Source organism: Mustela nivalis (assembly GCF_964662115.1).
Source record: "Mustela nivalis genome assembly, chromosome: 2".
Taxonomy (NCBI): Eukaryota; Metazoa; Chordata; class Mammalia; order Carnivora; family Mustelidae; genus Mustela; species Mustela nivalis.
This window is the reverse complement of record NC_139021.1, coordinates 11,366,878-11,383,420: the sequence shown is the minus strand read 5'-3', so window position 1 is coordinate 11,383,420 and position 16,543 is coordinate 11,366,878. Positions and strand designations below refer to the sequence as shown.

The 16,543-nt window shown below is 50.6% G+C and overlaps 1 pseudogene across 1 annotated transcript; it reads left to right on the top strand.

Annotated features, from left to right (window-relative positions):
* The first annotated feature begins 175 nt into the window (after positions 1-175).
* LOC309858777 (zinc finger and BTB domain-containing protein 1 pseudogene) lies at positions 176-1,958 on the top strand (annotated as a pseudogene). Its single transcript has one exon. The product of its transcript is annotated as a zinc finger and BTB domain-containing protein 1 pseudogene (transcript).
* The last annotated feature ends 14,585 nt before the right edge of the window (positions 1,959-16,543 follow it).

Here is a 16,543-nt window from a genome sequence, read left to right as displayed (position 1 = left end):
AAGGAACAATGAGAGAACAAAAAAAGAGGTCTTAGAAATGAAAACTACTATCCAAACATCATATGCCGTGGCCACTGCCCCTCAGGAGCCCCCTCGCCTCCGCCCGCCTTTCCTTCAACTCCTTAAAGCCTCCTCAGCTCCATTCCTGCAGCAGCAGGTCTCTAATTAACAGATGATGGCAAAGCCCACCCACAGCTCCATCCTCCAGCAGCTAAACTACCAAACGGAGTGGGGTTTTCTCCATGATTGCTGGGCGGTGGTCCATGACATTCACTTTCAAGCACATAAAGCTGTTCTGGCTGCCTGTAGCTCCCCTTTCAGAATGTTTTTCTTGGACTGTCAGCACAGGACGGCACAACTGAATCTCAGCAACATAAAAATTAGTGCTGAGTGTTCTGATCTCATTTTGCAATTCATGTATTTAGGGAAAACTATGACCACTCCCTCCAGTTTTGAGCAGGTTAAAGTGGCAATGAGCTGCCTACAGATGTACAACGTCCCTGACTGCTTAGAAGACATATAGGATGCAGACTGTTCTAGTTCAAAATGTTCACCTTCTGCTTCTAGCAAACAGAAGAGAAAAATGGTTATTTTGGGGTAAGACATAGTGGCTAGAAATGGCAGTGAAGCCAAAAGGTGGTGTGCAGAGCCAAGTTCAACAGTACCACGCACTTGAGAGCCTGATGAAGTCTTTACAGTCAGGCAATTTTCCCAAATCACTATCTGATGTATGTAAGAAAACATTCAGCATCTAAATTATCTAGTCCAAAAGATCCCATGTCACGGCACTTTGGACGGAGTTTTAGGTGTGATAGTTGGGGATTTGGCTTTAGCTCTAAAAAAATTTCGAGATGAGCATGGGCTAACCTGCATTAAAGACATTCACACCAAAACACAAGATCCTACCATAAAATAGTAGATATTAGAGATGGAAAAATGGTACTACCCAAGCCAAATGTGGTGAAAAGGCATCTTCTAAAACATTTTGTGCACAGACAGCTGAATATGGAGGAGACACCAGCCAGGCTGCTGCTGATTCCACTGCAACCGCCAGGAGCAGAAAGAGGGCATGGTGGAGTCTAAACTAGCCAGCGGAGAAAAAGCAGAGCTGCAGAGAGGGAAAGAATCCTTACCTAGAGGGCCCAGAAGATGCCCCTACAGCTGAACCGAAAGACTTTAACACTATTAAAGTTACTGATAAAGACTGTAATGAATCCACTGATAACGATGAGTTGGTGAGCCCGCAGAGCCATTTCACAGACACTAGGCTGAAGACGGTACCACTATTAAGAAAAGTGGTAGGAAACGTCTGAAACGGTGGATGTCGATAAATGCTGATGGACCATGCTGATGGTCCTCTCACAGCCCAGGCATCCTGTGAGCTGCGCGCACTGACAGTAGCCACGGACCTGTCATCTCGTTCCTCAGCCAAACACACTGAACGGATCTGTGTGCGGGGGAAATGTGGACAGATCCTCGTTAAGGGCAGGCAGCTTCAGGACCCCAGGCAAAGATGAGGAGAACCCCGCAACCTGACAAGGAACGGGCTTAGGAAATACCGAGGAGAAGATGCACGTGGGAGAGAGCCCCCATGAGCAGTCCGAAGAGATGTGTTTGTGGAAATGCTGGATGATTTTAGAGACAATCGTTTCCAGATAAACAGTATCCCAAAAAACCAATTTTATTTAAACATTCTGCCTGTCCTCGTCAACATCCTAATTGTGGCCAGTGTTCTGAAACTGAAAATCTAGTGCTTGAACACATGCCTTGCTGCCTAGACCAGGATGTGTTTTAAGATGCCATCGTGGAAGAAAATGAGAGACCACAGATGAGGGCATTTCTGTAATCCACGTGGGAAAGGATTTTATCAGCGACATCACTCAAGAGAACACGATACTGTCCATACGAAGTTAAAACAGTCTGTTTGTTGGACACATGGAAAGCACATAAGACCATAAGGCATGTCTGGTCCACCTGTGATCAAGGAAACCTCAGAAAACATGACCCCTTACGGCACATGAGTTCTCATTTAACTGCTGGCGGGGCTACATGCCAGGTCTGCTTTCCAATATGCCCAGACAGGAACAGCTGAACAGGACCCGGATGCTCATCTGCATACGTGTGGGACATACAGAGTGAAATTTAATCTGAGGAAAGAGAGGTGATTACGTGATAATGCCGACCATTTGCAAAGAAAAGAAGTGATTTTCGACTGTACTAATAATGCCTAGTTGATAGCAGACAAAACACCAAACCAAAGGATAAGAGCTATTTCGAAATCGATTTTATGAGATGAATTGTTGGGAAAAAATTTCAAGGCCATTTTAATACTTTTGTTTGAGGTCTTATCTACATTTTAGGTGTTCTTAAATGTTTATCATTTTTATTATTTCTTAATAGAATTTGTTGATTTTCATTTGTTTTAGATATGATTAAAATTACTTTGGAGGCGCCTGGGTGGCTCAGTCCCTTGAGGCTCTGCCTTCAGCTCAAGTCAAGATCCCAGGGTCCCACTGATGGGCTCCCTGCCCAGCGGGGACCTGCTTCTCCCTCTCCCTCTGCCACTACCTCTGCTTGTGCTCTCGTGCTCTCCCCACAACCTCAGATAAATAAATGACTTCTTTAAAAAAATAAAATAAAATTACTTTTCAATGTAGACTACAAGTGGTCATTACCCCTTCAATGTCTATTAAACTTTAGTTTTTTTTTATTTAAAAAAAAAGAAATTAAACTATTATAGTAAAAACTCAATAGAAGAATCAGAAAGTAAAGTTGAGGAGCTTTCCCAACAGGTAAAGTAAAAAGTCATAAGACGAAAAATAAAAAAGAGGGAAAAAAGGAATTTAGAAGAGCAGTTTAGGAAGCCTAACAGCTGGGTAAAACAAGTTCTCAAAAAGAGAACACACACACACAAGTGGAGAGGAAATTATCAACAAGATAATTCAATAAAATATCCCTTAACCAGAATATGAGTTTCCAGATTTAAAGAACCCATCACATACCTGACACAAATGGATGAAAATGAGACCATATCAAAACACATCTGTGTGATGTTTCAGAACATGCAGGACAGAGTAAAAATCCAGGGAGAAGAATAAATGTTATCTACAAAAGATCAAACATAAGCATAACTTTAAGGGGTGCCTGAGTGGCTCAGCTGGTTAGTTAGTGGCTCAGTTGAGAGGATGTGATACAACAAAATGAGAGACCCAGGAGGAAGACACTGGCTACGGGGAAAAGATTAAGTGTAGAATAGAGAAAGGGGGATTCCCAGGGTGACAGTGGGGCTGGAGAGGGCACAAAGGACAAGTAGTCCCCATCTGAGCAGACAGGAAGGCTTTGGGGGAGATTTCTCCAGGAAGAGGAAATTGATAAAATACCTTGAATCTGGGATATTAAATACCAGATTTAAGGAATTTTGGATTTAATTAGGTACATAGAAAATAGAAGGAAAAACAAAAAGTGACAATGAGAAACAAAACAAAAATCCTACAGGAAAGGAAAAATAATTATGCTTTATTAAAGCTGAGTAGTGTTTACATAGTCACAATTTGATGGGACCTGTGCTGTGGTGTAGAGCCAAGGGGACCTGAAATCCTCATCTCCCTTGGTGTAAGTCCATGGACAATGCCACAACTGAGCAAGCTCATTGTTAAGAGATGTGAGACACAAAAGGCCACATATTATATTATCCTGTTCATATGAAATATCTAGAACAGGCAAATCCAGAGAGACCAGAAAGTCTATCAGTAGTTAGCATGAGGAGTAATGAAAAGGTTCTAACACGGGCTGTGGTCATGGCTGCACCATTCTGTAAACATACTAAAGCCAATGACTTGTACACTTTCAAGGGGTGAACTGTATGGCTTGTGAATTACATCTCAAGAATGCCCTTTAAACAAGAAATAAGGGAGGTAATTACCAAAACAAGTGATCGTTTCTGGGAAGAAGCAACAGAAGTGGGGGCGGCATAAAAGAGGGGGCAGGATCAGATCAGCTTCAGTAAGTCAATCCGAGAAAGACAACTATCATATGATCTCCCTGATATGAGGAATTTGAGGGCAGGCTGAGGGGTTTGAGGGGTAGGGAAGGAAAAAAATGAAACAAGATAGGATTTGGAGGAAGACAAACCATAAGAGACTCTCAATCAGACAAAACAAACTGAGGGCTGCTGTGGTGGGGGGATGAGGTGGCTGCCTGACGGACGCTGGGGAGGGTATGGGCTATGGTGAGTGCTGTGAAGTGTGTAAGCCTGATGACCCACAGACCTGTACCGCTGCAACAAATAGTGCATTATATGTTAATAAAAATAATTAAAAAACAAAAGAACACAAAGCATAAGTATTAATTTAAGTCCACACGCCCTCATTGGAAGCTGGAGGATCACCCCATGTGTCAGGGTTAGGACTGGAGAGGGCGGGGGACCAGGACCCCTGCGTAGGGCTGCAAACCCTGTAGTGCTGGACCGGGTTCCGAAGGCTTCCTGCGCTGGGCACAGCCTACAGTCCAGAACCATCCAGCCACCATCCTACAGGCAGCCGCCCCGGGCCTCAGCTGGGTGTGGGCAGGCCCGGGACACCGGGTCCTGGAGGGGTGGCGGGACTGGGAGGCAGGCAGGGGGCAGCAGGCAGGAGGGCAGACGTGCTCCAGGCACCCCACTCCTCACCCCTCCTTCCTCCTGCTCCCGGATGCTCCCCGCCCGTCCTTCTCTGGCCGCCACCTCCTCTGGAGAACGTCTACTTCCCTCCCCGACTCCGAGCTGGCGCTGCCCCCAGGCGGTCCCCGCAAAGTCCTCCTGGTCATCACTTTAGCCAGCCCCATCTGCCACTGCCCCGCAGCCGCGTCTCTGGCGCCCCCTGCAGGCCTGAGCAGGCCCGCGCTTCTCCAGGCCGCAGCCGCCTCCATGGGGCGGCTTCCTCCATAAAAATAGCAACTATTGTCATTTAAGGCTGTGTTGGCCCATTCCCAACAACAGGGAAGTTTCTCTTTCACTTTAAGTTGGAGAGAAAAAGGAAAAAAGACTATTGGCAAAAAGATGAATATATTAACACTATAATCAAGACACTCTCTCAGACCTAAAAGCTTGTTTCTTTCTTCTGATTTTAAAGTAAATTAAAACATTTTGGTGGGCCCTAAAAGTAGTGTGAGTCCTGGGCACCGTGCCTAGTGGAGAATCTGGCCCCTCACTTGCCTCTTTTCCCTGGGGCTGTGCCAAGGCTGGCCCCTGGCATCTCACATCCCGCTGGAGCCCAGCGCACACTCCCCTGGACCGGGTCATAAGCTCCCGCAGTCTCCCTTTCCACTGGGCTGTGAGTGCTCATCCTAAAACACATGCACTGGCTTGCAGTGTCCCTTCTCATGCCACCCCACCTCCTCTCCCTCTTCCCACCCACCTGGGCATCCACCACCTCAGAAAAGCAAGCAAGGCCAGAATACAAAGGGTAACAGCTTATCAACCTATGCCAACATCAACGTGTTAGTCCTCGTAACAGTCCAATAGAGGATATACTGTTCTAGATAGTAATTGTCTATATTTTACGTAAATATGAATAAATTTCTGCTTTACAACTGAGGAAGCCAAGAACCAGAGGGATTTTAGTAATGTTCCCAAGGGAACACCTGTTCTAAAACTATGAGAAGGAAGTTCTTGGCCTTGGAGTTTCTCCAGGCCCCGTACTGGCAGGAGGGGAGTGATTTCCAGGGCAGTATTTCCAGGGTGGTTTTGGCCACCTGTGATTTCCACCTACCTACTGACTTTGGAACCCAGCCCAGCATCAGAAGCACCTGGGGGAAGTCTGCTCAGGGCTCCCCACTCCTCATGCTTCTGCTAGAAATTCAGTTCAGCTGAGAGACTTCACTAAGGCCCCCATGGCTTTGGAGGACACCTGCCCTCTTCGCCCCTCCAGGAACATGTCCTCCCTGTTTGCAAGGGATGCTAGGACTGTGGCCAGAGAACTGGGCAGGAGAAAGGAGCTGGTACCTGCGGACAGCCTGGACAGAGGCCCATACCTGCGCCCCTTCTGCCTGGTGAGGAAAAAGCGCAGACGTCACCCCTGGCCTTAGGACACCGCCCTTCATCCTTACAGACTTCTCCCTCATCAGGGATGTGCTGGAGCCCAGTTCCCCCATCCCAGGTACTTTCAGATGGACAGGGGACAAGTAAAAGCGTGATGAGAGGCCCATTGGGTAGCAGAATGCTGCAAAAAAAGACAGATTCATGTGGCTGAGAAAGTGGACAGCCTCTGCCCAGACACACAGACCCCTGGACTGCCTCGCCTGGAGCACGCAATGGACCCCCACGGACCCCCACCTTCCATGTAGGGGAAGGATAAACATCTTTTTCTTCCTGCTGTCCCCAGCTCCATGCTAAGTAATATAACTTTAAACAATAATAATGTTTAACACAGGTCAAGGGCTTGCTGTGTGCCAGAGACCCATGTTGGCAGTTCCTCGGTTAATCCTCACAACCACCCTTGGGGGAAGACCCTGTCACCCTCCCCTCCCCTTTTTCAGATGGGGCAACTGAGGCTCTAGGAGTTAGTGGCTTGCTCGGGGTCGCACCCAGCCAGTAAGTGGTGGAAGCCGAACTGGATCCCAGGGCTGAGGCCTTGGCCACACTCAAAGCTGCCCCCCTCGCCCCCTGGCTCCAGCCTGGACCTCTCTTCCCACAGAGCTGACCTGTGGCCAGTCCATCCGGACCCGGAGATGGTGGCAGGAGCCATGACAGGGGCCATGAGTGTGAGCACCAGGCTGCCACTGCAGGTGACAGGGGACAGTGGGGTGACCCGCAGCTCCACACTGACTGTACACACACCCATGGTTTTCCCTCACACCTGGGAAACTCTGATGAGGAGCCGAAAGTCAGGTGGGCCCACCAAGCCGGCTGGGCTCTCCTGGCCGAGGTCTGTCTGCCAGCTCAGGTCCTCCAGGCTGGAGTAGGGATCAGTGGGAAGAGAGAAAAGCCCAAGGCTCCAGCCAGCTTGAGGTCTCCGATGAAGCCGCTCTGAAGAGCAGGTTGGGATGGGAAGGTCCACCATCAGCAGAGAGCCCAGGGACCCAGGGACAAGGGAGTGGGTGGTGAGAAGGGGCACAAGAGAGCCCTGCGTGAGGTGGGAGCCTCACCAGGCCAGGACTGTGACACCAGGACCTCCTGGTTAGGCGGAGGATCCGAGCAGGCTGACCCTGGGCAGGGGATCTGGGCCCAGGAGCTGGGGGTGCCTATCCTCTCTCCACGCTGCAGCCTACAGCTGGGCCCTCGGTGAGGAGCCCAACTTTCAGGGCCTGCAGAAGCAGACAGGTACCCATTTGCAGGACCTGGCCACACTGCCCACAGAGCTGCAGCATCCACTGCTAAGTGCCCTCCCAGAGCTGCTCCAAGACCCCCAGGCCCTGCAGGAACTCCACGACACAGTAAGGGGCCCACAGGCCAGACCAGGGACTGAGGACGGATCCAGGAAATGGGGGAGGAACAGGGGAATGAGGAGCAGGAACGGGATGTGCTCTGAGTCTCGGTAGTGCCCAGCCTTGGATGGCATGGTGAGGCCGGCCCTGTGGTGACCAGGCACAGACCTGTGCCAGCTTTTGTGTCAGACTCCCACTGAACATTTGCTCACTAAATCCCAAAGGGGGGGACCTGGCTCAGCACTGCTGGCATCAGAACCCAGACTCATTCCATCCTCACTGGCATCAGAGGGCACACGGTGCCAGGGGATGGAGAACAGGAGCTTGGGTGGTTGTGTGGTTGGGTGTGGGGCCAGGGGACAGAGGATGAGACCCACAGCCTGTCCTTACTCCCCTTTGCCCCTGCCATGCAGATGGAACAGGATCTGGATGCTGGGGTGCTAGGACAGCTGGTTGGCCCTGGAGGCTTCATCCTAAGCACTGGCAGGAACCCTTCAGGCAGCCTGCTGACCTCGAAAGGCAGGGCCATCCTCTGCATTCTTGGAGCTCTTGTGGGTAAGAGGGATGACAAGGGGCTGGGGTAGGAAGGAAGAGTCCAGAGGGAAGTCCTCGCAAGACCCCTACCCAGCAGCCCCTGTGTTCCCTGCGCACCCCCTCCGAGTGAGCCTTCTCCTGTTTGTTCTGTGCTCTAGATGGTCGCAGGCCATTTCCACTCACATCTGAGTCTCTGTCCAAGCTCTGCCCAAAGTAGGCATGGAAAAGCCCAGCCCCCCTTTTCTCATTTTGCTTGTGCCTTGAGTGACACTGACCTTGCAGGACGCTCCAGCGCTTCCTTCGGTGATGGTTGTCTCAGCATCTGCTGTGTGTGAACAGGTACCAGGAAAAACTGAGGCAGCCACTCTCTTCTTTCAGTCTGTAGTGGGAGCAGACGGCACACCAATATGGACAGAGAATTACCGATAGCATGACAGTGTCTAACAGAGGCCCTGCTCCAGCCCGGAACGAGGTGAGACTCACAGAGGGAGCTAGGAACAGGATCCCCACACTGATGGCCTGCCGTGTGGACAGAAGCCCTTGGGCAGTCAGGAGGACAGAGGCTTTGAAGCCCGGGCCGGGCTGTTCTGTTGTTATCTTAGCATCTTCATTTCCCAGAACCCCCTTCCCTGGGTTCTGGGTGAGACTCCTCCAAAAGAGGAACCAGCGTGAGACTGGGGGGCCAGAAGTGAAGCAGTAGCCATTCATCTCTGCAGGCTCCCTGACGGACAGATGCTGCCCAGAGTCCCAGTGCTTCCTCACAACTGCTAGTGCTGCTGACCAGTAAGGCCTTGGCCCTGTCCCCATACACAGAGGCCACAGCTCCCCATCAGCTTCTGTCAGCTGCACCTTGACAGTCCTCTTCCCACTAGCCTTCACGACTTTCCATCTTGCTTCCTGCACTCCAGCACGGCACTCCCCGTGCTGTCATTGCTTGAATAAGTCAGCTGGCTTCGGCCTCAGGATCTTTGCACTGGGTAGTCCCTCTGCCCGGTGGCATACTCTTTCCCCCAGATATTCACAAGGCTGACTGTGTTCACTATTTATCTTCAGGCTCCCCCTGCCAGAAATGTAAGTGCCATAAAAGCAAGTGTTACGGTCTGTCTCATATGTCTGTACATCATAGGTGCCTAACGTCCATTAGGTCCCTCCCCAGGCATGAAAAGGAGATTGCGGGGCAGAGATGCCCCCACGGGGCTAGAGGCATGCTGTTCCCCAAGACTGATGCTTCAGGTTTGGAATCGGGCCAACCTGGTTTCTTATCATAGTTTTGCCCCTGACAGGATGAGGAATCACCATTATCCTAGTTAATAACCATCTTCCAAAGCCGCTGGGGAGCAGAAAGACCTTCCTTCATAAAATGAAACCAACCATCTACCCTTCAAGGATCATGTTTTAGGAAAACTGAGGGGTTGGAAGGGGTGGGAACTTAGCACATCCAAGCAAGCACAGTTCTTACCTTCTTGAACCTTCTCTGAGAGGATGGCCCGAGAGGTACCTAGTGGAACTTGTCTCCACCTTAGGGCTCCAGTATCCCAGCCATTCCTGGGACACACAGGATGCCTCATATGCCTGGTGGTCCCCAAATCCTATCTCTCAACAGTGCTCAGTGACACCCAACATTGCCTGCTGAGCCAGTCAGGAGAGACGGATCACACCCCAGCAACTGGAGCTGGTGAGAGCCACCAAGATGGGGTGTGGAGGGAGGACATCCGGGGAAATATCCCAAGTGGTTTGCTGGGGTCCAGTCCCCAGTCCCAGGAGAGCCCTTTATCAGCCCTCACTCACAGAGGGGGGTACACCCTGGCTCTGACTTCTGAGCCCCCAGGCCTGTGCAGCCTCTGCTGTGTGGGCCACATTCACTCATGCATGGATTTACTGATTATGCTGAGTCCATAACTTGTGTCACCAGGCTCTCTGCTGGGGATGAGAATACGAAGGTGAAAGAGGTTCCACCCCTCACAGTCTGGTTGAGAGACTAAGCAAACCAGTGACAACAGACAGCACCTGCTTTAGCTCAAACAAGCAGCTATGAGGACACCAACTACAGGGCTCCGGGCATTTTCCAGGGAGTGAGCCTCCATGCAGGTCATGAATTCAAGGATGAAAAGCTGGGGGTTGGGGAAGGCAGGCAGAATCCTGGCAGAAGAGTGCCAGCAGAGGCTGGGAGTTACTGGAGAGCGTTGGAAACCAATGACTCCAGCCAGTGTGGGAAGAACAGTTTTGGTGGTTCACTATTTTTTTTTTAAAAAGCTTTTATTGAGAGAGCATGAGCGGGAGGGGCAGAAGCAGAGGGAGAGGGAGAAGTGGGCTCCCCACTGAGCAGGGAGATGGATGCTGGACTGGAACCCAGGACCCTGGAATCATGACCTGAGCCAAAGGCAGCCACCTAACAGACTGAGTCATCCATGCATCCGGGGTGGGGGTGGGGGGTACACTACTTTGCCAAGCCTCAGCGGTAGTAGGAGATGGGGGAGCACTGGCCCCTGGAGGGTGGATTCCACTGATGCAGGACCTGGGAGACCTGTCTGTTCATTCCGGGTGGTTCCTTGCGGGTGGAGAGCATCTTAGAACCAAACTTTAGTCAGATGGAGGAAACCACCTTCGGTCTCCCACTGGAAGTCCTCTCATCCCTGCAGAGTGAGGATGTATCCCTCTCCCTGAGCCTGGTGGAGAGCTGTGGACTGGAGCTACAGGGCCCAGCCAGCAACTCAGGTGGGACCCTGACCTGGTGCCACAGCTGTCTGCACTCTCTGGGTCCCTCGCAGGGCTGCAGATGCTGGCTGCACCCAGCCCTGTAGCCCTCCAGGCCAATAATGCCTGAGAAGGGTGCCACATCCTCCCCTAGGGTTCCAGTCCTTCTGCCTCTGGGGAGCCGCTGCCCCAGGCAGCCATAGGTGATTATGGGCTCCACCAGGACTGGCTCACATGCTCTCCTCCATCTCTTTCAGAACTGGTGTCCTGACATTAGTCACCCATCCAGATGTGAGGGGGCAGGGACACCCATTAGTGTAGGGTCTCACCTTGGATCAGAACTCTTCCTTGAGAGGCAGCAGAAGCTGGTTCCGGAACAGCCTGGGCTCCATCCAGCGCCCCACCACCGACAGCTGTGTAGCCCTGGGCCAGTTCCTCCCTCTCTGTGCCTTCTCCTCCTGCAACATAACCCCCCGATGAAATGGGGCCAAGAATCCCTAGCTCACTTGACCATAGTGGAGACTTCAAAGTTGTCCATCAAGTGCCCAGAACAACGCTTGGCTGTCAGCTATCATTGCGTGATGCGGACGTTACTGATCGTCCGGCTACTCCGGAGGAAGCTGCAGGACCTTTCCGCAGGCGCACAGAGGACCTGACAGCCTCCCCTTAACGCGTGCTTTCCCCGCGCAGGATGGGGGACATGGGGGGAAAGTTCCACTCGGCCCGCAGGGGCCTGCGGGCTGGGACTCCTGGGCTGGGCCCTCCCTATAGACTTGTCCGGTGGTGGGAACGTGCGGGGTCCTATCCAGCAACGCCACACAGCGGCAAGCGGACTCTTTTCACAGTAAGAAGAGTCGCTGGTAAAACGCACACGACCCACCATGGCCGCGACGTACAGGCGCTGTGAAGGAGTGCGCGTGCGCGTGCGTGCGCGCGCCCATCCGTGTGCGTGGCGTGCACGCGCCGCGGGAAAGGCCGAGCCGGAGGGTGCGCGTCGGTTTCCGGTTTCCGGTCTTGCAGGCCTAGCTCAGTTCTCTTTCCTCCGCAGCCGAAGCAAAACCCGGCACGGATCCCTTGGTTTCGCCTCGGCCCGGCAATCACAGTATATGTTTGTTCCCCCTGATCAAACTTACCTCACCGTCCAAACAAGGACCCTTGTAAAAAAAAAAAAAAAAAAAAAGGTCTCAGAAATGTAAGAAGAACGTTTGAGTTGAAAGACCCCTGCCCTGGAAAGTCCCCTCCCCTGGAAGATAGATAGGATAACTAACCGCTTGTTTGCTTTTCTGTGAACCGCTGGCTTTTAGGCGTAGATTAGGTTATTAATTGCGTGATTAATTGCTCTTTTGCCCTTCTGTAACTGTTTGGCTTATAGAAATAATAGAAGACGCCATGATGGCATTCCTACCTTCCCCCTTCTTGTTCCCCCTCCCTGCCTCTCTCCTCCCGCGCACGGGCCCTCAGAACCAATCAGCTTGTTCCCCCTTCCCGCCTCTCTCTTCCGCGCGAGCGGGTCCCCAAAGCCAATCAGCAAACTCCACGAATGCCTTTTTCAAAAGTTCTAACTGTCAACCAATCAGTTGCGCCCCACCCAAAACTTGTTTGCACCTGTCTATAAAAACCCGGCACCACCCCAGCCAGGTGTGCTCAGCTAGCAGGAGCTGCTGACCACCCGCAGGCGCGCTCTGACCACCTGCAGGCGCCTGCGTAACAATAAAGAACCTCTTGCTGATTGCATCCAGTGGCAGTGTTGGATTCTTGGGTAAGGGGATCCGCGGGTCTTTCAGAGTCTCCGTAACTCTGCTTCCCAGATACAAGCAGTGTTGACATTTCGGTAACATCTGCCCTGCAGTATTATTCCCATGCATTCATACACATCATCTTCATCTCGCAGGTAGCGGTGTGAACCTAGGCAAGTTTCGCAACCTGTCCGAACTTCTGTTTCCTTTCCTGTAAACCAGAGGTTAAAGGATCCATGATAGAGAACATCGTCAAAAAGACGCGACTGCCAGCTGACCTGTGAGCTGGACCAGGCGCTCCCAGCCTCCTCACATCCTCCCCTGACCTTGGAGAGAGGGTTCCGCTTGCCTCTTCTGCTCCCAGAGCCTGCTGCAAGGACACAGCCTTGAGACGGTGATGCAATGTTGAAAACACCCGCATGGTGTATAAATGAACACAGTTAGGGCCTCTTTATAAACTTTTAAGATTTGGAGGGTCCGTGCCCATTCATCTTGTTGCTGCCCAAGACAAGACCTGTGTGTAAGTTCCCTTCACTGACATTAAAACTACCGACCTGAAGTGGCCTCCTGCTTTCTTAGGTCTCTCTCCCTGCCCTCTGATTACAGGGGCCAGTCTCAGATCATACCCAGGAACCTGAAGCTCTCCAGAAGACTGTGAACCAGCACTCTATGTGTTTGTACCCCTCAATAACATGCTCACATACAGTGGCCCCTCAAAATTATTTTCCTCCCTTCATAGGACCCTCTAGAGAGCCCTAACCGTACTCCCAGGACGGTCCTTGTCTAAAATCCCCTTTCAGCAGCTAAGTCAGAGTCTCCAGGAGCTCTGAGCTGGTGGCCAGCAGAGGAGGTGGTGTGGATGAGCTGCCTTATAGCCATCCGGGTCTGAAAGAAGAAGTATCTCTCTGCCTTTGACCATCCCTGTGCAGCTCTTCCCTTTCTTTGAACTTGCCAAAGCACATAGGGCACCGCCCAGAGGCCAGTGTTGTTTGAGCAGCTTTTCCAAATCTGAGGTGGGACCTTAGAAATAGGGAGAATGAGTCATAAAGCCCCGGACAGGTAGAAGGGGGACCAGAACCCATACAGTGGAGTCTTTCCCCTGTCCAAACCGTTTTGGTGTCCACCTTCCATGCCCCTCCCATCTCCCACCCTCTTGCTGCCTAATGCTCCTGGAAAAACACTCCCCCTCTGGACTAACGGGGGCCAGAATCTCAGGGCAAAAGCGCTTAAGTAGTGAAAGATGCTAGTGCTTACTGAGCCAGAGATAATCTCGCTGCTCCTGCCAAATATGCTCCACTCACCTCCTTCCCACTTCTTTCCCAACCCGTCCCTCCTTCCAGGTGTTCAAGCCCCAAACTTGGATCATTCTTAACTCTAATCTGTGGGGGACACCTGGGGCTCTCCCTCAAAATATATACCGAATCTGATGCCTCCTCCCCACATCCACTGCAATGATCTGCCTTTATTCCTTGCCTAGACTGACTAATTGCCTCTTGGAATTCCTTAACTGGTCTCCTTGCCTCTGTCTTGCCTCATCTCAATCTGTTCTTGGCAAGGCAGTTAGAGAGTTAAAAGAGTTAAAACTTATCAAATATATCAGTTTATATCACTCCTTACCCAGAGCCTTCTGATGCCTCAGAGCAAAATCTAAAGTCCTCTGGTGGCTGCTATGGCTTTACATGATCTGATCTCATTACCCCTCCGACCCACCTCTCTCCCTGACATCCTCTGGTCATCAGGCACTCTCTTGCTTTGAGTTGTCTGCCCTTGTTCTCAGCTCTATCTGGGACACCTCTCCCCAGATACCCGCACTGCTAACTTCCTTCCCTATTTCAGTCTGGACTCTCATGAGGCAAGACTTGTCCATCCTACTAAATCGCTAACTGATCTTCTGTCCAGCCCTCCCAATCTACCTTAATTTTCCCATAGCCCTTAGTATCTTCAACTATACTGTACAGTGATTAAAATCAATCTAGTAATTGGTTACATCTGGACACTGGGAATATAACAGTGCAGGGAACAGACCTGGTCCTGCTCTAATGGAACCAACCATCTGGGGTACGACACAGGCACAAAACAAAAAGTCTGCGATCGCTTTGTTAATTCCTGCCATGAAGAGTGATACACAGGAGAGTGCCGACACTGGTTATGGGAACCCAGGACCTCCTCAGAGCTGAACATGCTCTAAGATTTCACTTTGGTCAAGCACATTGATCAACAGCATGACTTTCCCAGGTATCACTAACAAATGTGCTACTTTGGGAGATATGACTGAGGGCAGAGAGAGAAGGATAAAGAAGGGTGGGGGCAGGCCTCCTATTGTCAACTTTGACCAACCACAGATGGACACTGGTGGATGAATACTCCCCTTGCTCCCCTTGTCCACCTTCAGAAGGACAGATCCAAGGGGCTTTCTACAAAATTTCCCAGAAGGGCCAGAGGCACAGAGTCCCAACTTAAGAACCCAGCCTTGTATTCGCTTTCCCTTCTGGCCTATTTCACTCTGCCCAGCCCCTGGTTCTGCTCCCTAGGACATTCTCCCAAAACTGCCCACAGTGCACAGCCCTTGCTCATGCTCTGCTTCTCATGAACACTCCAGGCTAAAACAGCAGGTTCTAGATAAGTGCAGTGGAGACAAAAACAGAGTACACGTGTTGCGGAGTGTCTGGGAGGTTGACATTTTCAACAGCAGGGTCAAGGTAGGCCTGCCTGGAAAGTAACATCTGCACAACGACAAAGGGCATGACCCACCCACAATCCAGTAGGGGGACCTGCCACTGCAAAGGACTTGGGACAGCAGAATGACCACCCTGTGCTCAAGGAACAGCACGATTAGCATGGCCAGGGGGGATGGATGTGAAGTAGACACATGATTCTTGCACACATACATGAAGCCTTGTCCTCACACTGTTGTTCACAGTAGTCTGGAAAAAACCGGAGTCCATCAAACAGAGGGATGCTTAAGTAAGTTATGACACATCCATATAATGGAATACTAGACAGCATTCAAGAAGAAAGAAAACACTTTTTATATAAAAATATGGGACAACTTCCAATTCATATTAAGTGAATAAAGCAAAGTGTGGAATGTGCATATAAGAAGTTAAATTTGGGGGTGCCTGGGTGGCTCAGTGGGTTAAGGCCTCTGCCTTTGGCTCAGGTCGTGATCCCAGGGTCCTGGGATCGAGCGGGGGTCTTTGCTCAGCGGGGAGCCTGCTTCCTCCTCTCTCTCTGCCTGCATCTCTGCCTACTTGTGATCTCCGTTTGTCAATAAATAAATAAATAAATAAATAGGACATACCTGTAATTCTATGCTTAAAAAAAAAAAAAAGTTAGGGGCGCCTGGGTGGCTCAGTGGGTTGAGCCGCTGCCTTCGGCTCGGGTCGTGATCTCAGGGTCCTGGGATCGAGTCCCGCATCGGGCTCTCTGCTCAGCAGGGGCCTGCTTCCTTCCCTTCCCCTCTCTCTGCCTGCCTCTCTGCCTGCTGTGATCTCTCTCTGTCAAATAAATAAATAAAATCTTTAAAAAAAAAAAAGTTAAATTTGGGTAAAGGGATGGAAGAATAAATATGAATGGCATAAATTTGAACCCAAGTCTATTGCATTTAGAAAAGCCATACTATTTCTCCTACAACCACACATTATTGAGTGATTTCTCCCAAAAAAGTCTTGAATGATCCTGGTGTTTTGTGTCAACACAATATTCAGACCACACCACAAAGAATAGACACTCAACATTTCCTTTTACTGTGGCTTCTTCTATCCAAATGCCCTCCCTGAACACCCAGAACATGCTGCCCTCCTCCATTCAGGCCCTCCCGAGCGCTAGTCCTAGGACAAAGTCTAAGTGGGCCCTGGAAAGTTACTTATTAAATGTTGACTGACATAAAGATAGACTTGTGAACACACTGACCAAAGCAATGTATCAGTACACTAGAGCTTGTTGCTTAAAATCATTGTGAACCGCCTGTCCATTTAGAAAACTGGAACAACCACACAGTGTCTATTAGTTATAGGATCTTTAAAGGGTTCTTCAAAATTGTGCAGCTTTGCCTAGCACCCAGACTGAGGGAAGTAGAACTGGTACTGCTGACTACTCCAGAATAAATGGAAAACAATACATGTTAGTGGACAGGACACTTGGAATAGACTGTGTTGTTGTTTTTAATACAATTAAAT